The 20,425-nt window shown below is 42.1% G+C and overlaps 1 protein-coding gene across 2 annotated transcripts in view; it reads right to left on the bottom strand.

Moving 5' to 3' along the window:
• Cabcoco1 (ciliary associated calcium binding coiled-coil 1) overlaps window positions 1–20,425 on the bottom strand; it is a 101,948-nt gene that overhangs the window by 38,716 nt on the left and 42,807 nt on the right. The gene's annotated exons all lie outside the window — the stretch shown is intronic.

Raw genomic sequence — 20,425 nt, 5'->3', positions numbered from 1 at the left:
CCTACAACTACTTAAGAGGATGTCTTTTCTGGAGGCCATGAAAAGCACAAAGGTTTTAAATGTGCATGTGTGTGTACCCAAGTTAAAGGCCTCCAGAGAATACCCACTACCCAAGAGTAGTGAGACAAATTGGCTCAACCAGTTGACATCAGTGAGCTTTCTTCATCAGTTTTCTTGGGGCTTGTGTGACAGGCCCAGGAGTGACCATTTAGACCCGGTGTAGTCGCTCTGATGGACAGCTGTTGCTCCAGGAATATTCCCTGGGTGAGTTTGAGTTTGTGGTCCGTCTTCCCCATTGTGTGTCAGCATCTTTCTCTGTCCATTCCACCTTTCTACCCACTCTTCTTCACAGTTGTTGATCCCAAGCTCCACCTTGACATTGGATTATGGGATACCAAACATGAAATATTGCTTGGATTTTTGTTGACAAGCGGATTTTTCATCAATGATTCTGACATAATATGCAAAGGACAGACTTTCTCAAATTTTGACGTTAATTCCTGTTGTGTGAACTGCTAAATACCAACTTGACTATGCAATTCTAGACACAAAAGCCTTCTCTTCTAGAATTTGCATGATATTTTCATGCAGTTTTTCTTATTGCATTTAATGATGCTAATCAAAATTCTTGAGCCATTTGATTCAGCTGGCATTCTCCTTCCTAGCTTCCTCCTCTTCTTCCTTCTTCTTCCACCTTCTCCTCTCTCTTTCTCTTTCTTCCCCTTTCTTTTTCTTGGGGATCAGTTAATGATGGGTGCCTTGACACTGAATCGCAATATCTTTATTAGGCCATGTCTTGGAGTTTGTCATTCTTTGCCTTTTTCTGGAATGGTTTTTCCCTTTGTTCTTTAAAGCATGTCTTCAGGCACTTTGGAAATAATGTTTCACTACCATGTTTGGATGGCTTGTTACCATTCCTCTCTTCCCACTATTTGGACATAGTGGGGCTCTGTGTGCTGTATTGCCATTAAAACACTGGGACCCTTCTCTGTCTTTTCTTTCCACTGATTGTGTCGTCTTCTGGAACTTGCCCTGACATCACAGGCGGTTTCCCTGCACTGTTGTTTTTGACTCTTTATTATTTTAGATATTTTTTAAAAATCCTGTAGTGACAGCATATAGCCTTCTCTGTTACATCATTTTTCTTTTCACTATGTTTTTTTTTTTTAATTTCAGAGAGGTTCCCTTTAATTTATTTAGGTGATCAAAGCACACTTATATTAATTTTTTCTTTAAAGTAAATCTTCATCTATCTCTACTGAGTATATTTATTCTTTTACGTAGATGGCTTTTGCTATTTTGTGGATTCTTTTTTTCCCAACCCCTTATGCCCCCAGTTTCACTCCCCTATGACTAGATAGGAGAGAAAGAAGGACAAAGAGGGGGGAAAGAAAGAAAGATCCCTGAATCTAATTTCTTTCTTCTTGTTTCTTCTTTGAGCACAACTACTAACAAACTGCAACCAACTCCCCTGAATGACCACCAACCGCCAGCCCCACCTGTCAGGGCTCTATCATTTATATACCCTCTGAAAACTGCCCAGAATAGCCAAGCATCACAAAGCTGCAGAAACTATCTGCAGCTGGAAAAACCTCTGCTAGAGCATGAGGCAAATCATAGTCACCTGCTACAAAGCAGCTCTATCTTGCCACTGAGCTTAAAACAACATATTCTTATAACATTTAGACTCTGTGTTCTGTGTTTTTCTCTTAAGAAATCAAAATTCCAGAATTCTCATTATACTTCCCCTCCTGTCTCTTTCCTGTCCCTTTCCTCCTCTCCTTTCCCTGCCCTTCCTCTTCCTTTGTTCCTTTCTTCTTGTCTCCATTTTACTTTTGCTTTTATTCCCTTCCACTTTTTTCCTTCTTTTTGGCTTTGGCAGTGCTATTACATTTAATTTAAAAATACTACTCATTTCTAATGAGGTGACTCCTACCTAGTTCTCTCTGAACACCACCTAAATTCTGTATGAAAAAACTCAGGGCTATGGCACAAATAGAATAAATTCCAACAGAGAGAAGAACCTTCACCTTGTGGAATTTTGAAAGATTTTGAGAAAAAAGGCAGATGGAAGGCTCTGTCACCTAAGCTACTCTGTTCTTGATGTGACGGTGCTCTCTGTGGAAAAGCCAGGTCAGAAACAGCAGGCCTTGTTTAGAGAATGTAACCCCAACTATCTGTCCATCTTGCCACCGGGAGTGGAAGAACAGAGACCTTTCCACAGTTCATCCAAGTAAAGCACTTCTTGGATTTTCTGTTGTATCACTTGTGATCTTGTGTTGCATTCATACCTAAAGAGTTTAAGGTTGGTTCTCAGCTCCCACCCTCAACACCATTTAAGTGGCTTTACCTTCCTCAGTTTAAGCTGAAAATCAAACAAAGTCATTTTGTAAACACACTCTCACATCATTACTGTTCCAAGAACAACCACAGTGACTGTTATAAGTCAGCTTTCTGAGACACAGGAATGCAATGACAAATTTTGGTGTTTGGTTTATGTCACAGGAAATCAGAGTCATAGTAATGTTTCTTCAAACTGTGTCCTGGAATAATTCTGCACCATCAGTAAATGTTCCAAAGCAGCATTTCTTTAGCCTAGTATCTTTCTCTGAAACTGTTTTTGAAGCAGGTTAATGAAATAGAGATTCATCCCTGAGCCTTTCATCTGCCTGTTTTGTTGAACTTTTTTTTTTTTATTATTACAAATTGGAAATCAATTTCTAAGGACCTAGGAGGCGTGGGCAGAAATGAACATGTGTTTCTGAGAAATAGTCCCAGATATTTAATCAAACTTAGTTATGTGTGACTAAGTTTCCAGTTGCTGAATGTGGAGAAAGACCTTGGTACTTTTATAAGAGGCTCTGTGACTTTTCATAATTAACTGGTAAATATTTAATCTTAAACTTAGTAGCTTGAAAGTTTTCTAGTGACTTTTCTTCTTTGAGGGCTAGAATAGCAATTTGATGGTTTGTCCTGATGCTGTTGTCATACTCTGCCTCCTGAGCTCCGTTTATGAAAGCAACACCCCACCCCCACCCAACACACACTCTTACATGCCCAGACCTCTGTTTATTTTTAAAAAATTATGTTTAATTATGTGTGTGGGTATGTGTTTATATGGGCCTGTGTGCACTTGAGTTCAGCTGCCTGCAGAGGGCATCGGATTCCCTGGAGCTGTAGTTACAGGCGGTTGTGAGCCACCAGATCTGGGTGCTGGGAATAGAATTCTGATCCCCTCAGAAGCAGCAAGAGCTGTTAACTGGTAAATCATCTCTGCAGACCCTGCCATTTGATTTTGTTTAAAGAGTAATTTCTTCATGGAAAACTGTTTACTTTTCACAAATAATTCATAACTTATTTTAATCGCAGTTGAATAAACATTTCCCCAGTGAACTGCCTGTTTTTTATTTTTGTACTGAAGCGGGCAGCTGACTGGTTGCCATAACTGTATATTGCTCTAACCTGCCTCTTGACCCTGACCTTGGAAATTAAAACACATACACAAATCATCATGTTGTGGGTGCAAACACACACATGGACTTTAACCTTTGCTTCATGTCAAAAATAATACTCTCTTTATGGAATACCATGTTGACTTCATGGAAAACAAGGAGGGAGACTTCATTTGAGGCACACTTTGGGGAAAATGTGCTGGTGTTAAAACTCAGTAAAAAGAGGCCATGGATCTGAAGGAAAGTTGGGAGAGGGCTGTATGTGGGAGGATTTAGAGGGAAAAAAGGCAAGGGAGAGATGTAATTAAAATACAGTCTCAAAAATAAACAACAACAAACGAGATCATTCAAAATATTGAAAACCGATAAAACTAGGTAGAGTTCCCTTTAGCATCATCTGTGTTCCCACAGTCAAAGGCTTCAGGCTGTTTATTGGGCTAACCCTGAACCATGCTGCCGAGCATAGGCTAGTTATACCCTGCATGCACAAATCACCTGGTATCCTTAGACTGGAGTTTCCAGTTTCTCCAAAACAGACATGATAAACATGCTCCAGTCTCCTCTTTGTTGCTGGGTGGAAAGGTCCTGGCTCCCTTCTGGCTTCTGAGTCTTTGGTTATGATGTTACGGATCTCCGCCTTCTCGAAACTGAATCTGGGAACGTTCTGGTAACCTGTCTAAATTCTGTCCTTGAAGGGCCACTTCCACCTTTCAACCCCTCTAACATAACTTTACTTTCCTGCTGCATGTGGATTCCTTGCTTTCCCCGCCTCTTAGCTCTGTTCTATAGACCCAAGTTAGGCTAAGTCAATCCCCAGAATTTTGATTTTTTTTTTTTTTTTTTTTTTTTTACATTTTAAAGTTTATTTTATTTTATTTTTTTCAATACAGTTTATTCAGGAACCTTGAACAATCATCTGACCCTGAGGAAAGCCAGCCCACAGCTTAAATAGCCTCTGGGTAGCCAACCCCAGCATGCCACGTGGGCAATGCAGATAGGTCCACATACATGGAAGCAAGCCAGATCCTCAGCCTTAGCCAAATGTGGAGCTGTTCGTGACAGAGAGCACTCACCATCGGGAAGGTAGAAGGCGGAAACCAGCTCCATCTTTAAGGCGCGGCATTACGCAGCTCTCTACAGTTCCCCCTTTTTGTTTTAGACTCATCAGGCAAGAGTAGAGGTCTGATCTCTGATATTAGAAATAAATTGGGACTTTGTACTGATGTTCATTTAGGTGTCATTGATTTTGTTTTTTTTTTTTTTTTTTTTTCAAACACGTCACAGAGTTCTCTCACGATGAGTTCTACCTAATGCCACTCCCCCACAATCCCTGTTTGTCATTTCAACAGTCATCAGGTATCGCACAGAACACCCAATGGATTTGGTTGCTAAGTGAAAGCATCATAAATTTGACTCATCTTCCCTGATACTACCAAGGTTCAATCTCTTCCATGTAGAACACAGTTTTTTTTTTTTTTTCAAGCCAAGTTGCCATTGGGGTTTCTTTTTCTGAATGTTTGTTTGAAGGTTTTAATATTATGAAAATGAAAGTAAATTGAATCCTGCAAAGTTCTAGCAGGCATAAAAGCACTGCGTTTTTCAAATACTGAAGCTATGAGCTAGATGGTTCTGTGGGTAACACAAAAAGGGTAGATTCTAATTCACAGAGAAGATGGTCCTTCCTTCTGAAGTCCTTCCTGCCTGGGTGTGTTCTGGGAGCTGGCTCTCCTCCCCATGGAGGCAGCATGCATCAGAATGTCCTGCCTCTGAGCTGCTCAGAGTCTACAGGATCATTTTTTCTGGCTCTTTTGTTGTCTTTGGCTTTGATTCTTTGGTTATTTTCTTTTCCTTCCAAACCTTGCAGGCAGATAAGTGCTCTGACTGTGCCTGGCCATAGTTAAGAGCTCTGTAAGTGGCTGCATTATGCTGTTTTCCTTATTAAGTGTGGCTTTTTTTTCCTTCAATATGTACCTGTAAAGTATTCAGCATTATTTTTTTTTGTATCTATAGCTAAATTATATGATTGAATATAAAGAAGAAACCAGTGAGCCAAATAATCATGTCAGAAAACATACTTTAAACTACTAGAGAGTTCGGGTTTTCGTGTGCATTACATACACAGAGCTACTGTGTCTGAGTCATAAACTATATCCTCTGATCTACAGTTGAAACATCTTAGCTCCCTAACTTGACATCAAGGTTATTTAAAACAGAGACGACCAGATGGTCAAAAAGAAGTCTTACGGAGGGGTCAGAGGGTTGGGGAAGGAGCTCTTTTCTGCTGAGGGACTTACTAGTTCAGGGAAGAGAGAGGATTTGTTATCAACTTTGGTGGTACAGTTGGCATTGGACAAGCATACACAGAGGGACAGAGAAAGGTAGGAAAATACAATGGGCTGGGGATGGCTGCAGAGTCTCCAGAACCTTCCCATTGAGAGTGGGCTTTGATTCTTTCTGTTCCCACGAGGTTCTAACTGGCTGAGCGCTCCCTCTGACCACAGCAAGGCAGCCAGTGCAGATCTGGGCCTAATCTCCAAGAGGACCATTGGCTTCTGCTTCCTCCCTGGGTAACTTTCCTCTTGGGGAGCCTAGTACTATTTCCTGGTGAGTTTGAGCTGTGGACAGAGAGACTCTTGATTGAGACTACAGTGAGAGTCAATAGCCAGGTCAGGTCATATGTGTTTTCTTGGCTTCTAAAAATGATGAGTAAAATCTTTCTTTTGGATATCTTCATTCATAAAGCACACACTAGAGCCCTTGCCCATTTCTAGGTGGGGTCTGCTTTCCTTCTCTCACTGGTTTGTCCTTACTTATTTACGTAGCTGTGTGTTTTGTCACACTATTTTATCTTCCAGTTACTTCAAGACTTGTCCTCCTCAAGGAGCCTTTTGTCAAAAAGAATTCCTTCCTATCAAGTACAGTTTAACAACCCAAACACTTACTTTAAATTATGTGTCTGTGTGGGTCTGTGTGCAGGTGTGTGCATGTAGTGTAGATCCCAAGGGGACCAGAGGAGGATATTGGATCTCCCGGAGAGAGAGTTAGTGGGAGTGACCCAGCGTGCCTGTGGGAACAGAACTTGGGTCCTCAGCAAAAGCAGTATGGGTTCTTACCCACTGAGCCTTTCTCCAGAACCAGTTTATCAACTTTTCTTGCACAGTTAGTGCTGTTTGTGTGTGTGTGTGTGTGTATAAGAGAAAAAGAGAGAGTGTGTGTGTTGTTGAAGGCTATAATGTCATCCTCTAGAAGCTTAAGAGTTTCCCCTCATGCTGAAATTTATAATGTATGTGGACAGGATGTTTCCTTGTATTGTGGGTTAAACGTTTGAATTCGTTATTTTCCTCGTGAAATATTCGTTAGAGCCTTAATCATTTTTTGGAAACATCATTTCTTTTTCTTTACAACATAATGTCATATAGTAAATGATTATGCAAATCTGGGTGCTTTCCTCTTTTATTTCCTTCCAGTGATCTGCCTGTATTTATACCACTATGAATTAATCAGTGTTCTGAAATCACTATCAATTCATAACTCTTGGGACAGTAATATAAAGCCTCTAGCTTGAATTTTCAGCATTGTTTTATCTATTCTTTGCCCTTCTTAAATTATTTTTTTAATTTATTTTAAGATTTGTTTTTATGTTTAATTATGTGCATGTCTGTGGGGGGGGTATGTGCATGAGTGAAGTTGCCCATCAAGGGTAGGAGAGGATGTTGGAGTCATAGAACTGGGGTTACAGAACAAAGGTGGGCCCTGGGAACTGAACTAGGGTCCTCTGCAAGAGCAGTCCTCACTCTTAAGCGCCGACCCATTTCCCAAGCCCTCCTCCTATTTCTTCATGTACTTTAACGTCCAAATGCCAAGGTACAGATTCAATTTTGCTCGCAATGTTCTGCAGTCTGCATGCATACATGCTTCACACATTTGTGATGAAGACATTTAATGCTTTTCATGTTTTTCTAATGCCATATTATTGTTTTATTTTCTAGCTGCTTCTGCCTGGCATACTGAAGAGTTATTCTGTGTATTTGCCATGTGCTCAACTGTCTGACAAATTCTTTTGCAGGTTTCATAATTCTTCTGCAAATTCCTTTCCATCCTACAGATATAACTGTGTCCCATGTGACAAGCCCTTCAGATCCCACTCTCTCATTTTTATACTCCCTGGCTTCTTCCTTCTGCTTCTCCAGACTAGATGGAGCTGCCAGTGTATATGAAACAAGAAGAGCGATGACAGACAGCTTGTCTCTGACTCTCAGGAGGCTAGGTCTCAGCTCTGGACCACTGATGATGATACTTGATGCGGGCTTTGTAGCAGCCTTTAAGGTCCCGTCATATAGCAAGGCGTTTTCCTCTCATTCTGAGTTGGTTAATAGATTTTGTAATGACGAGGTGTTGGGTTTGTGAGACAAACGCTCTACACGTCCTGAGGAAAAGGACACAATCCCTCATGATTATTAGTCTGTGCAAGTGCCTTGACTGGTCCTTGCAGTCTGGAAAGCACCACGCTTCCCAGGGTCACGGGTACCATCAGGTTCTACACTCTATGGTTTGATCTGTTAATATTCAGCTTTTTTTTTTTTTTCGTGCATGCTCAGAAAGGAGGGTGCTTAGAGAATTTTTTCTTTCTTTTATTGTCGTGGTCAGGTTTGACAGACACAGTCATTTTGATCTCTTTCTATATACACTGCAGAAAAATTGATTTCGTTTCTTTCCTAATTATCAAGTGACCCGGACTTGATAGATTTCTTTGTGGCCAGAGTTTTACTTTAGTTTCTTTGATACATAGATCTTAAAACTTTCCAAATTTTATCACTGTTACATAGTATGAAAACCAGTGGTAATACTTATCTTTGAGTGTCTGATGAGTCATAGGCTTTGTTGCTGACATTATGGTCTTTGCCTTGTTCTTTTAAAAACCTTATTAGGACCTTTTAAGTTTCATTAGGTTCTCTGAAGAACCAACCCACAGGTTACTACTGTTGTTATTGTATGTTTTTTACTTAATTCATTTCCTGTCCGATCCCCTCTCTCAGGATCAATGTGATATTTTTCAAATATTAAAAAAATTTTAAATTTTAAAAAATTCAAGAAATATTTATTTTTACATATTAAAGCATTCTGTATGTGAGTATATTTTACATGTATGAGTATCCGTCTGTCTGTCTGTATGTGCACCGCATATATGCAGGTGCCTGAGGAGGCCTTAGGATGGCATTGGATCCTCCGGAGCTGGAGTGACGGAGAGTTGTGATCAGCTCCAGGGGTGCTGTGAAGCAAACCTTGGTTCTCTGCAGGAGCTGTTTGCGGTGTTAGCCACTGAGCCACTGCTCCGGCTCCTGATATCTTCCAGTTTTAATTCTTCAGCTTTGTGTCAAGATTTTTTAATTCTTTTTTTCTTTTTGCCAGAGTCTATGAGCTAGTGACATACCGAGTCAGAAGGAAGATAGAAATTGTATACTTGGCTGTGTTCCTTCAGGGCCTTTCCTATTAGACTTCGCATCTGTAGAGGTTTAGCTGTTGCTATGTCTCTTATTTCTGATATTGGTAGCTTTGCCTTCTCCTCCTGTCATTTGTTTCCTGCTCAGCCATAAGAGAGATACAAATTTTAATGAGTTTTTAAAAAGCCTCTTATTATTTGAAAATTGAACTCTGTTCTTTATTATTTCTTTTGTTTGGTTGTATTTAATCTTCTCTCATTTGCTAGAATTTCAAGTTGAAAGTTAAGGTCATAGAGTGGAGATATTTTTTAATATAATAGTTTTATTTATTCTTTGAGAAATTTCATATATGTGTACTATGTATTTTGATCAAATTCACCTTGCAACTCTGCCCAGATCCCTCCCAGCTTCCTGCCCTTCCCATCTCTTTCTGTTCCTCACTTTCTTCTTCCCTCCTTCCAGTTCTCCCTCCTCCCTCCCTCCCTCCCTCTCTCTTCTCTCCTTTCTTTCCTCTCTGTTTTCTTCTTTCCTAACCCACTGAGTTAAATTAGTACTGTCTAAAAGCCCAGAGTGTGGTGTGGAGCAGCCACTGGGGTGTGGTCAATTTACTCGTGGCCACATCCATAACAAAAACTGACCTGTCTCCCCATTTACTGATTCAGCTTTAGCACATTAAGTTTTGTTTAGTTTCCGTTTTTTTTTTTTTCAAGTTTCTTTTGTTAGTTCTTGCATAGGTATGTTACTGGGGACTGCTTGTACATGTTTGATGCATACTTCTGACTTTTAACTTAATGCAGTTGTTATTAAAAATAACACTTGTATATGTTACGAATTTGAGATTAATTCAGGACCTGTGTTATAGTCCAGAATGTGGGCTGCTTTCTCAGTATCCTTTGTTTTACATAGTTGAATGTGCTGTCTGTGCTATGAATGTCAATTACATTGAATTCTTTGCTGGCATTAGTCATATTGTTTACGTCTTTGCTAATTTTATCTCACTAGTCTATCAGTTATTGAGAGGAGGTGTTGAAATCTGTTCTGATTGTGGATTTGTCAACTTCTCACCGTTCTGTTGAGTTTTTACTTCATGCAACCTGAGTGTCTGTTATGACGCCCATGCGTGTACAGGACTGTTATGGATTCTATGGCCTCTTTGTCACTGTGGAGTCACTTCCTCACTGGCAGTTTCCTAGGCCTGACATCAACTGGTGATTGTAAGATCATTACCGCTTTCTTTTTATTTCTGTTAACTGGGTGTTATAGTTAGTCAACTTGACAGAATCTAGAATCTCGTGGAACTTGGCCTCTGGGCATATCTGTGAGGGATTATCTAGATTAAATTTAGAGTCCGGGTGTGATTGTGAGATATCGTCTTGATTATGTGAACTGAGGCGGGAAGACCTGCCCACTTTGGGGGGGGGGCACCCTTTCCTGCCCTGTATCTTGAATTACACAGATGGAGAGGGAGCTGAACAGCAAGTGTTCACCGCTGCTGTCTTCCTCCCAAGTGGCTGCTTAGAGCTCCTGTCTTCTTCAGCTCCCCATTTGGATGGACTGTACCCTCGAATTCCGAGTCAGAATAAACGTTTTCTCCCTTCGTAAATTGCTTTTGTCATGGTGTTTTAGCACAGCAACTGGAAAAGAAATAGATGCTTGACACCCACTTCTCCATTTGCTTCACTTTTAGTGTGTTTCTGTCCTTGTGTTTGAAGCGCATGTCATAAAAGCTTGGCCCTGCTCCATGGGTTGGTACATTTAAAGCGACAACTGATGAAGCTGGGTTTAAATCCACCATGTCATTACTCGTATCTGTTTGTTCCTGGTCTCGCATCGTCTTGTCTTTTTTTCTGCCTTCGTTAGCATTGAAAAATAATTATATTTCATCTCCCCTCTTCTGTCTGCTTCTTGGTTCTAAGGTTTGGGTAAATTACACCTTCAACTTAATCTACTTTAAATCCAGTCACTAGTTTGTGCAAAGTCACTCCGGACAGCATTTTTTTTTTTTTCTTATCTCTCTCCGGCTGGTGCCTGTCCAAACGTTTGCTTACATTTTAGTTTCTATATGACATAAATCCAACAGCGCACTGTTTTCATTTTCGCTTCCTGCAATGCCTTATCTTCTTCGCTAAAAATTGATCCACACTGGGGCCCCCTTTGTGTTTCTTCCAATTCTTCATGTAGCTGCAGACTTCTAGCATGTACCGCTTTCCCTCGCCTGACGAACACGCCTAAACATTTCCTGTGACGTGAGTCTGCCCACGATGAACTTTTAAGGTTTCGTACACCTGGGAAGTATTTCACCTGCATTTCTCAAAAGCCTTCAGGGCTCACACGGTTCTGGACTGACAGTTTGTTTCTCTTCTGTGGTCCACTGTCTTCAGCAACAGCTTTGCTCTCTTTCCCATCTTCGGTTTTCCAAGTGGACGAGGCATGGCCTTATTCTCTGGGTGTTTTAAAGGGTTCTTTTTAGTGGTAGTTTCCAGCATTAGGTCCTGTGGCTTGGTTTTTAGTTAAGTGTCTCATGCTTGGAGTTTGTTGGGCTTCTTGGGTTTCTGAGTTAATGGTTTTCATAACCATAGATACGAATCTCTACAATTTTCTCTTCTTCCATCTTTGTTTCTGTCCGGTCACATACAATTTCTCCAGTTGAAGTTGTCTATGGCTCTATGACTCGTTATCTCCGTCAGACACTCAGGAACAGGAGCAGCTCACTTCTATCCATCCACAGATGAAAGCTGACTTGGGTTGTACATTTCAAACTTGCTAAAGGGAGGTACTGACCACTGACCCCTGACTCTCAAGGCAGTACTCTGAGGTCATGCCCACTGGGCTGCTTCCTCTTGTTTCTGAACTTTAAGTATCTTGTGGCTTGGCTCCCGCCAAAGCTTCCACTGTATTGTATAGATGCTCTTTCCAGGATGAGAGGATTGCTGGTTACAACTCGGGGATCAGCCAGTGTCTGGAATGGATCACGTCTACTCTGCTGACCTTGTGACCTCATTCCTGAACTTGCAGGCCTTCCCTGACTCCTTGTCACCTTTGGCAAGTCCACACTCTACCTTTTTGGTCTCAAGACACTGTGGACAATTCTATTTGCTTCTCTGTTTTGTAGGGTTTATCTCCTGTTTTTCTAGTTCACATCCAGTCCTCTGTAAATGCACGGAGGTAAAGTAGCACCCAAGTATGGAGTCACTCAGAAATCTCTGCTTCTTTCTGAGATTTTGTGATCTGTGATGGGTAGTTCTGGGCCAACCTGACACAGTTAGAACCATTTGAGAGCAGAAGGACCAATGAGAAAATGCCTCCATGAGATTGGGAAGCCTCTAGTACATTTTCATAATTAGTGATCAATTGCGATGGGTCCAGCCCATGGTGGGCAGGGCCATCCCTGAGCTGGTGGTCCTGGGTTCTACAAGAAAGCAGGCTGAGCAAGCCACGGGGAGCAACCCAGTAAGCAGCACCCTCCATGGCTCTGCATCAGCTCCTGCCTGCAGGTTCCTGACCTGTTTGACTGCCTTTGATGATGAGCAGGGCTGTGGAAGTATAAGGCAAATAAACCCTTTCCTCCCCAACTTGATTTTTGATCATGGTGGTTCATCATAGCTATAAAAACCCAAGCTAAGACAGCGTCTTAGTTCCTGTCAGTCCGGGAATATCCAAGGCCTTGAGATGGACTGTGGGACTCATCCCTTTCTACTTTCTCTGGTTAGAGAGTGTTCTGGGCTAGCCCCAACATCTTGGGTTTTGAATGAAGGAGGTATTTTCTTATACTTGGAAGATACAGAATTATTTGTAAACACGTATGCTTTATCGTTAACGTATTCCTACTGTTTGGGAAGGTGAGACTGTATTTGCATTGGTTGCGTATTCAATGAAGATAAATAGCACCACAACTACATGAGATTCAACTGTGCCACAGAAATGCACAGTCTCTCCAGTGAGCTCTGATGGCGCCGTAAAGAAGCAGTCACAAGGTTGCCCTCGCTGTCTCAGTGCCATGGCTAACCAGACACACACACAGTCAGACAGGACACACATAGCACACAAATAAGCAGACCACACACACACAGGCAGGAAGAACACAGATAGAGACAACACACAATCACTGATACATGGCTTGCAGAGCCCATACAGACACACATATATACATAGGCAGACTGCATACAATAAGTATCCAGACACATCACACACACACACAGGCAGATGGCACAGCCAGAGACAGCAAGCAGACACAGGCAGTATACAGACACACACATAGCATACATACACACACACACACACACACACACACACAGAGGCAGATAGAACATACACATATATAGCATCCAGACACAGACAAACACATAGCACACACAGGTGCACACAATAGACACAGACATGCCCAAAGAGACACATATACACAAACAGACATGATCACATGCCTACACACAGCATACAGACACACAGACATATCCATACAAAAACAGACACAAACACACACAAACAAACATGGGCACACAGATGACACACAGACGACACAAACATATACTATACACACACACACATACAGATGTACATATAGAAAGATACATATACCTGGGCACACATGTGAACAGGCACACACACAGATTCAGCATCTCAGCTCTGCAGTCATAACACCATGTTAGAATTAGAGATCTGAGCATAAAAACAAAGTTTGCAGAGAGAGCTCAATGAAAGAAAAAACCCACAAAAAAACAGCAATCAGGCAAATTTCTTCTCATTTTTGGCAGATAAGTACACTGTGCTCTTAAACAGCTTTGCCCGTGTTTGGGGTGCAGGAGCCTGACTTGCTAAGCTGTGGGGTGTGTGCTCACATCCCACAGGCTGTGACAAATGCCCACCCCTGCCTAACTGACTTCCTTGTTTTGGAATGACGAGGAGAGCTTTTTGTTTTTCCCTGACATCTGAAAAAATGTTGTTTTGTTTTGTTTTGTTTTTTTGCAAAGCCGCTGAACATGCACAAATCTATAAATAAAGCTCCCCCTCTCTCACATCAGCTCCACTGGTTCAGTGTCTGGCCCTGCTGGAATTCCGGGGAGAAGAGGGGATGGCATGGAAGTGCACTGGAGACATGTACTTTTTGTTTGTTTTAATTTGAGAGAAGTCAGGGAGTTAGCGATGTTAATGACCTTTGAAATATTAGAGCGTTCTTTAGTGGTTCAGTAGGTGTTTGCGTTGACTGTTGGATATAAAAGAGATGCCTTTGAAGGCTACGTTTGGTTTTTGGAATTTGCATAGAAGTACTGTGCACCTACTGTGTGCATGGATTATGACTTTTTTTTTTCTTTTTACGGAGTTTTTATGGCTGGGGCATAAAGCTCAAAAACAATGCAAATATTGTAGTCATGATTTAATGCAAGGTGACTCTCTTAAATGGACTTAATTCCAAATGTCTGGCCTTATTTTGATTTTAATGGCTCCATGTCTAAGCAATAATCTAATTTGAGCTTTCTGTTTATTCCAAGTAAAGTCAGACAATGTATGCATTTTTAAAGAATAATCCTTGGGTGACACGAGTTGATGTCTCCCATTAGAGATGATTAGGTGAACCTCTTTGGGGTAAATGCTTTAAAGTGTCTCTTACGATTTGCAGGAACACGGGGCACAGACTTAACCGTGTAACTTGCCTCTTCAAAGTTTTAACTGCTGAATGCTGACTACTTTCCCTGTCTGTTCATTTTGGATTTATTGCAATAACTTTCACAAGTGGGATCGAGTCCAAATTCTTGGAGCATTTTAACCATAAAAGGCGTAGAAATATTTTGCAACCCCATGGGCAGTAATCTGATATTTAGGAGTTTCATAAAAGGAATGACTAGCGTATGGGCTCTCAAAATGAGAGCTTCGTCCAGCAGCACATCACAGAATGTTTATTTCAGAGCCTGTAACATATTTGGCATCTGAACTACTAAAGGGAAGACAGGAAGAGAAATAAGATTAATGGATTACTTTGTATTTTTATGTATTTCAGTCTCTATGTAATTTATGCCTTGTAATAATCCGTCTAGGCTAGAACTTTGCTATGGTCTTAATGTGTGTTCCCCTAAAACATGGATATTGAAATCTAATTAAAGTGTGCAATATTGGGGTGAGGCCTTTCTAGGTGAATGGGTCCTGAGGGCAGAACCCCTGCCCCAGATAGATTAGTGCCTTATTCATGGAAGCTGAAGGGAGCTTTCCTCTCTCCGTGAAGACCCAGGAAGGAGGCGCCATCTACGGAGGAGGAGAAAGTGAGCCTTCTCGGACACCAGGTTGGCTATCTCTTTGCCCTTGGACTTCCAAGCCTCCGCTCTGTGGGAAATGTTTCTGCTGTTTCTAAGCCTCCTGTGGGCGGCCCATTTGTCACAGCAGTGCCTATGAGACGTGTGCCCAAGAGAAAGGTTAAGGAGTCTACCTCTGATTACAAAGACAATCCATGATGAGGTGGGATGGAGTCAGGTGACGGGAAGGAAAAGAAGTTAGAGGTACCGTTCCCAGCGTAGCCTCCTCAAACCCAGTCTCGCATTCAATCCATGGTGAGGCGCGCCGGGTCTGTGCCGGCCTGGGCCAGGAAGCAGGCTGTAACAGGCAATTCTCTCCATCATATTATAGTCGCTGTTCTGGGCTACAGGTGCTGCAGGAGCATCTTGATGGGTTAGCTTAGTCGCTTTGCCCAGTCAGGCCCCATCTTGGTTATCCTTGTGACGATGCGAGGTTTGGGAGGGGAGAGCGTTCCTCTTGCTTAGTGGATGAAATAAGGGAATTGCAGATGGTAGGGAAATTACCCCGGAGGATGTGTGATGTCCCCAGTGACCCAGAGAGAGGCCTGAGGAGGAGGAGGAGGCCTATTTAATGAAGGTTCCCTTGCAGTGGAATTGGGGAACAGGGCGGGGTAAGAGAGGGTAGAGAGGAGTCTAGAAGAATAAACAGAAGATACCCAGCTATGTGCTGGTAAATGAATTATTTTAAAAGAAACTTTAGCCAAAGAACCTATTTAAAAAAAAAAAGCTGAACTTTTGAAAAAAACATGCATTTCTAACAGTTATGCTAATTTGTACTTAATGATCATATTATTTCAAATACATTCATTATTTACCAGGAGCTAATGAACTGAATTCCCCTTTCTCTCCTCAGCTTTGGCTGTAATTTAATACATGTAGTTTGTCCATTTTCACACACTGTATGTTAAGGGAAGCACACGTAATAGACTAGCATTATTTACTGTGTGAGCGAGACTATCAGGAGGTTTTTGGGTAGAAAGCACAAAGTACTTTGAAGGGTTGTAAAAGTGATGAATATTTAAAATAACATTGTTACGATGTTATTTATGCCATACTTAATTTTCTAAGGAGTGTATGTTTGGGAGGTAATAAAGTTAAACTAGGTCCTATTTTGTGTTTTAAGTGTTGAAACGTTCGAGGGTCATCAACATGTCACCTATGGCTCAACTCTACAAGTGGGCGCCACAGTCCTTCATTCCAGAATGACTTCATCACACTTCCGGAAGGCCTCTGGGACAGTGATTAAGCATGCAGCCATCTTCCTGGGTTCCAGAATATTTAGAGTGGTGCCTACCTCTGATGGTAGCTTGGAAGGGGGCACGGATTGAGAGTTAATATATTTGGAAGCACCAGGCAAATGGTAAATGCTTAGTTATCTTGACTGGCCTTGCATTTTTGCCCAGTTTTTGCACTTTATCCTGTGATGTCTGCCCATCAGTACTGGATTCAAGTGGATTCCCTCTGCCCACTGATCCTAGACCAGAAAGCTTTCTGATCCAGCTTGTTCTACTAACTTGACTCTTTCCTCTGGTTGCGAATTGCATTCTCATGGGTTTACCAAATGGACAACAGTTTCTTTTGCTAGTGTTCTGATGGCGAGCAACCAGGGCCGTAGTACAGGCTGATGTCAGAGAACAGTAGTAAAAGTAAGGTCTGTACAGGAAATTGATGAGCGTAGACACTGAACCCAAGGCACGCATGAGGATGGTAGGCGCGCACGCTTGCTCAGTAAATGTGATAACCACATAGCAGAGGCTTGTGTGCAGCACCCAGACATGGAAATGCTTGTGCAGGTCAGCCTGGGGACTGCTTCTCACACTGAAGCCCCCTCTGGGCTTTCCCTGCACCACAGCTCTGCCTATGTGGGCGTGTGCCGGCTCCCATGGCGGAAGCAGAGGCGAGTGTAAGTTGGTCTGGCATCTCATGGGCTCACATGTGAGGGGGATTGCTCTGGCTGCCAGGTCAGAGCCTCCGAGCCTTGTTTCTAGGAGGATTCACTTCCAACACTTAAGTGTGTCTCTCTGGACCTTAGTGTGAAGTATGGCGTTATCAATCAATCAAGGGATTGTAGTCTCTTCGCATAAGCAAAAAGAAATTGGCATTGAGTTGTGTGTAGATGTTTGCTGAGCATCTAGTATGTACAGGGTGTTGAACTGAACTATAGTTGTAGCAGTTGTTTTAAGTGTCCATCCAAGGCAGGCTGTACAGGAATCTGGTCGGGACACAGAGATGAGACTGAGCATTTTGTGGGTGGGGTTTTTCATGCACATTCTGAAGGCAGCAGGCATATGTTAGCTGGAGCTTCATAACAAATCATCTTAAACCTGACCACCTTAAATAGATGTTTAGAGACATAGAGTCACATGAAACAGGTGCTGCAGGATGGGTCTGCCAGGGGCCTTGTCTTGAGGACTCTTAAGGCTGAGATTGAGTGGTTTACAAACATACAGCTCTCACTGGGCTCAGCTAGGAGGCATCACTTCCAAGTCCATGCACAAGGCACTGTGGGATGCCACGGGACCTCTGAAGAGGCTCCTGAGTGTCCCCATGTCACAGAAGAGGCAAGAATACATAGATGTCAAGAAAGACACACGCACACCTATTGTGTAGCAGTTTCCTCTATGATTGACATATTTCATTTCAAGGAAGTTCCTTAAGACAGAATAGACAACACAAAGTAGCTACAGGAAGTCCCTAAAACTGACCTGATTCATGAGCCTCCTTCTTCCCAGAGTAAGCCATGAAGATGGCTGAGCGTCACTCTTAGTCGGACAAACCAAGCTGAGAAGAATCTGAGAACAGAGCACCTGCCTGGGAGAAGCGGAAATCAGCCCATTTGCCTGGAAAATGTTTAGATCAACTGAGTCACCTGGAAATAACACTCTGCAACCTACTGAGCCGCATATAGGCTGTCACTGTGCTCCAGGTTCTCAGCTTTTGTGAGCTGTCCCTCATGCTGGGGTAGACTTTGGTGATTCATCTGTCTTTGAGTTTTTTTTTCCTGTAAGTAAGTATACTCACGCATACTCAGGTAAGTAATCCCAATAAAACTCATTGGCTCACTAAATTGGACTTTGATGGTAGTCTGCCCTGGCCTTCCTAGCTGTGGTAAATAGACGTGTTCTGTGGGATCCCCCAGGAAAAGACTTGTCACACAAGAAGACACTAGAGTCCTGTTCAGCCATTACAAACAATGGAATCATCCATTTTCTAGGAAAGAGCCTGAGTCAGGAGACCATCATGTCAAGAGGGAAAGCTAGGCTCGGAGAAACAATATATTGTATATTTTCTCTTACACACGTAACTTAGGGTTTAAAAGAAGACATGAAGATAAAAGGCCACTATTTGAGATATTGAAGAGGACCAGCATAATGGGAGGCCGAGGGTGAATATAATGAAATGCATTATTTATGCAGACAAACATCATATAAAATCTATAACATTCACAATTAATATACACTAATGAATGAGTGGAGCAAAAGGGGAGCACTCAAGAGGACATTGCAGTTTCTTCATAGACTAATTTTGGAAGAGAAATTCCCTTCCACCCCACAGTACTCAATAGAAGCCAGACACTGAGTTCAGCACTGTTTTAAGGCAGGTGTCTCCTGAGGGCAGGAATGCAAAAGAACTTTTAAATCCAGCATAGGAAACCTGGATCAAGTCTGAACCCTTGTGGGAGACCTGGTTTTTAATGTCCGCTTAAAAAATAATGTAAAAGATACATAAAGTAATGGACAACTACTCTCCCCAAGTGCTCTCCCTCTCTCTTTCTGTGTGTGTGTGTGTGTGTGTGTGTGTGTGTGTGTGTGTGTGTGTGTTTGCGTAGAAGAGCTAGGTCAAAAGCCAGCTCTGGTCAGAATACACACTGTAATACACACGTTGTAAGCGACAACATCCTGGTCACATAACAGCAGTGGCCAGGCCTGTAGGGACTGTGTGGCCTCAGTGAGGGTCACAGGAGTTAGGAAGACAGAGAAGACACATGACTTGCCAGACTGAATATTAATGAGGAATGTTTACTTATGTCAGTTTGATCTTTGTTTAGGAGTCAACCCTAAAAATTCTACCCTATTTTTTTAAGCCTTAAAACATCAGAATGGATAAATTTTTCTATCAAAATTCTCCATGTCTTTGGTTGAAAGTCTTTAATAAGTTATCAGTACTTAATAAGAGATTAAAAAAAATCTACTCATGTATGAGGTGGCTACTGTTGAGGAAGAGAGAGAGAGAGAGAGAGAAAGAGAGAATATAAATGAAACTCTTTTTTTGTGTGTCTCAATCATGTATACCATGAAACAAGGGCATGTGGCTGCTTCTGCCTCCTGTGCCATCATCATGCCAAAGTGGATGGGAACTCTAACTCTCCACATGTAACATGCCCCTCCTGCTTGCAGCCATTCGTGTGTCAACCCAAAGGAGAGAGGGACTCCACGTCCGGAACTCAAGCACCCACCCATCTCCTCTGCCCTTGCCTTAATCTCTACTCCTGAGCAGATTCTGTTTCACCTTGCCATGTGTTCCCTCTTCATTTTGATAGTCACAATCTGCTCAGAAATGTTGCTGGAGCTCACAGTAAGGACCCCAACAAGGCAGCCAGCCTTTTTCTGTGTGGTTATTGTTCCCCACCCACTGGTTCTTCACTTGCACTTTCTGGGTAATGCAATCTTTATTGCCTGTTCTCCGGCACATATATATTACCCACCAAAGCTTAAGGGTGATGGTCACCAAATGTAGACACCTGGAAACTTAGCAGAGAATGGCTGAGCAATTTCTAAAGAAAACAGCTAATGAGAATGTGTCATCCCACATCCTAAGATCTTTTCTCTGGTTACATTTAGAGTGGGCTGTGCGCCATCTCTGTAAGAAGCCATCTTTCTTTGTTTCTCAGCTCCAGAGTCCAGCTGACCCCCAGACCATCCTATTACATGTGCTACCTTGATTAGGACCAGCCCAGTGCCAATTCTGAACCTCACGGATGAGAAGAACACTTGGAGATTGACTCATAGGGGAGAAGAGGACAAAGTAGCTTAAACTGTCTAGAAAAATCCAAGATAGATGATGCCATACTTGTAGATAAATCAAGTAACTCAATTTCCAGCCAAGTCCTTGAACAGTTTTACAAAAGACTGCAGTAAGAATAACATTGTGAAGCTTCCGATCTGGTCAATAGGCAATCAATTACCAACTGCCAAGGGCTTCTGTATGCCAGGCCCTGTGCCAAGAGGCAGTACTTTAAGAGACGGGTTGG

This window comes from Meriones unguiculatus, chromosome 16, assembly GCF_030254825.1.
Source record: "Meriones unguiculatus strain TT.TT164.6M chromosome 16, Bangor_MerUng_6.1, whole genome shotgun sequence".
NCBI classification, from domain to species: domain Eukaryota; kingdom Metazoa; phylum Chordata; class Mammalia; order Rodentia; family Muridae; genus Meriones; species Meriones unguiculatus.
Note: the sequence above shows the minus strand (reverse complement) of the source record. Positions and strands in the feature narration are given on the sequence as shown.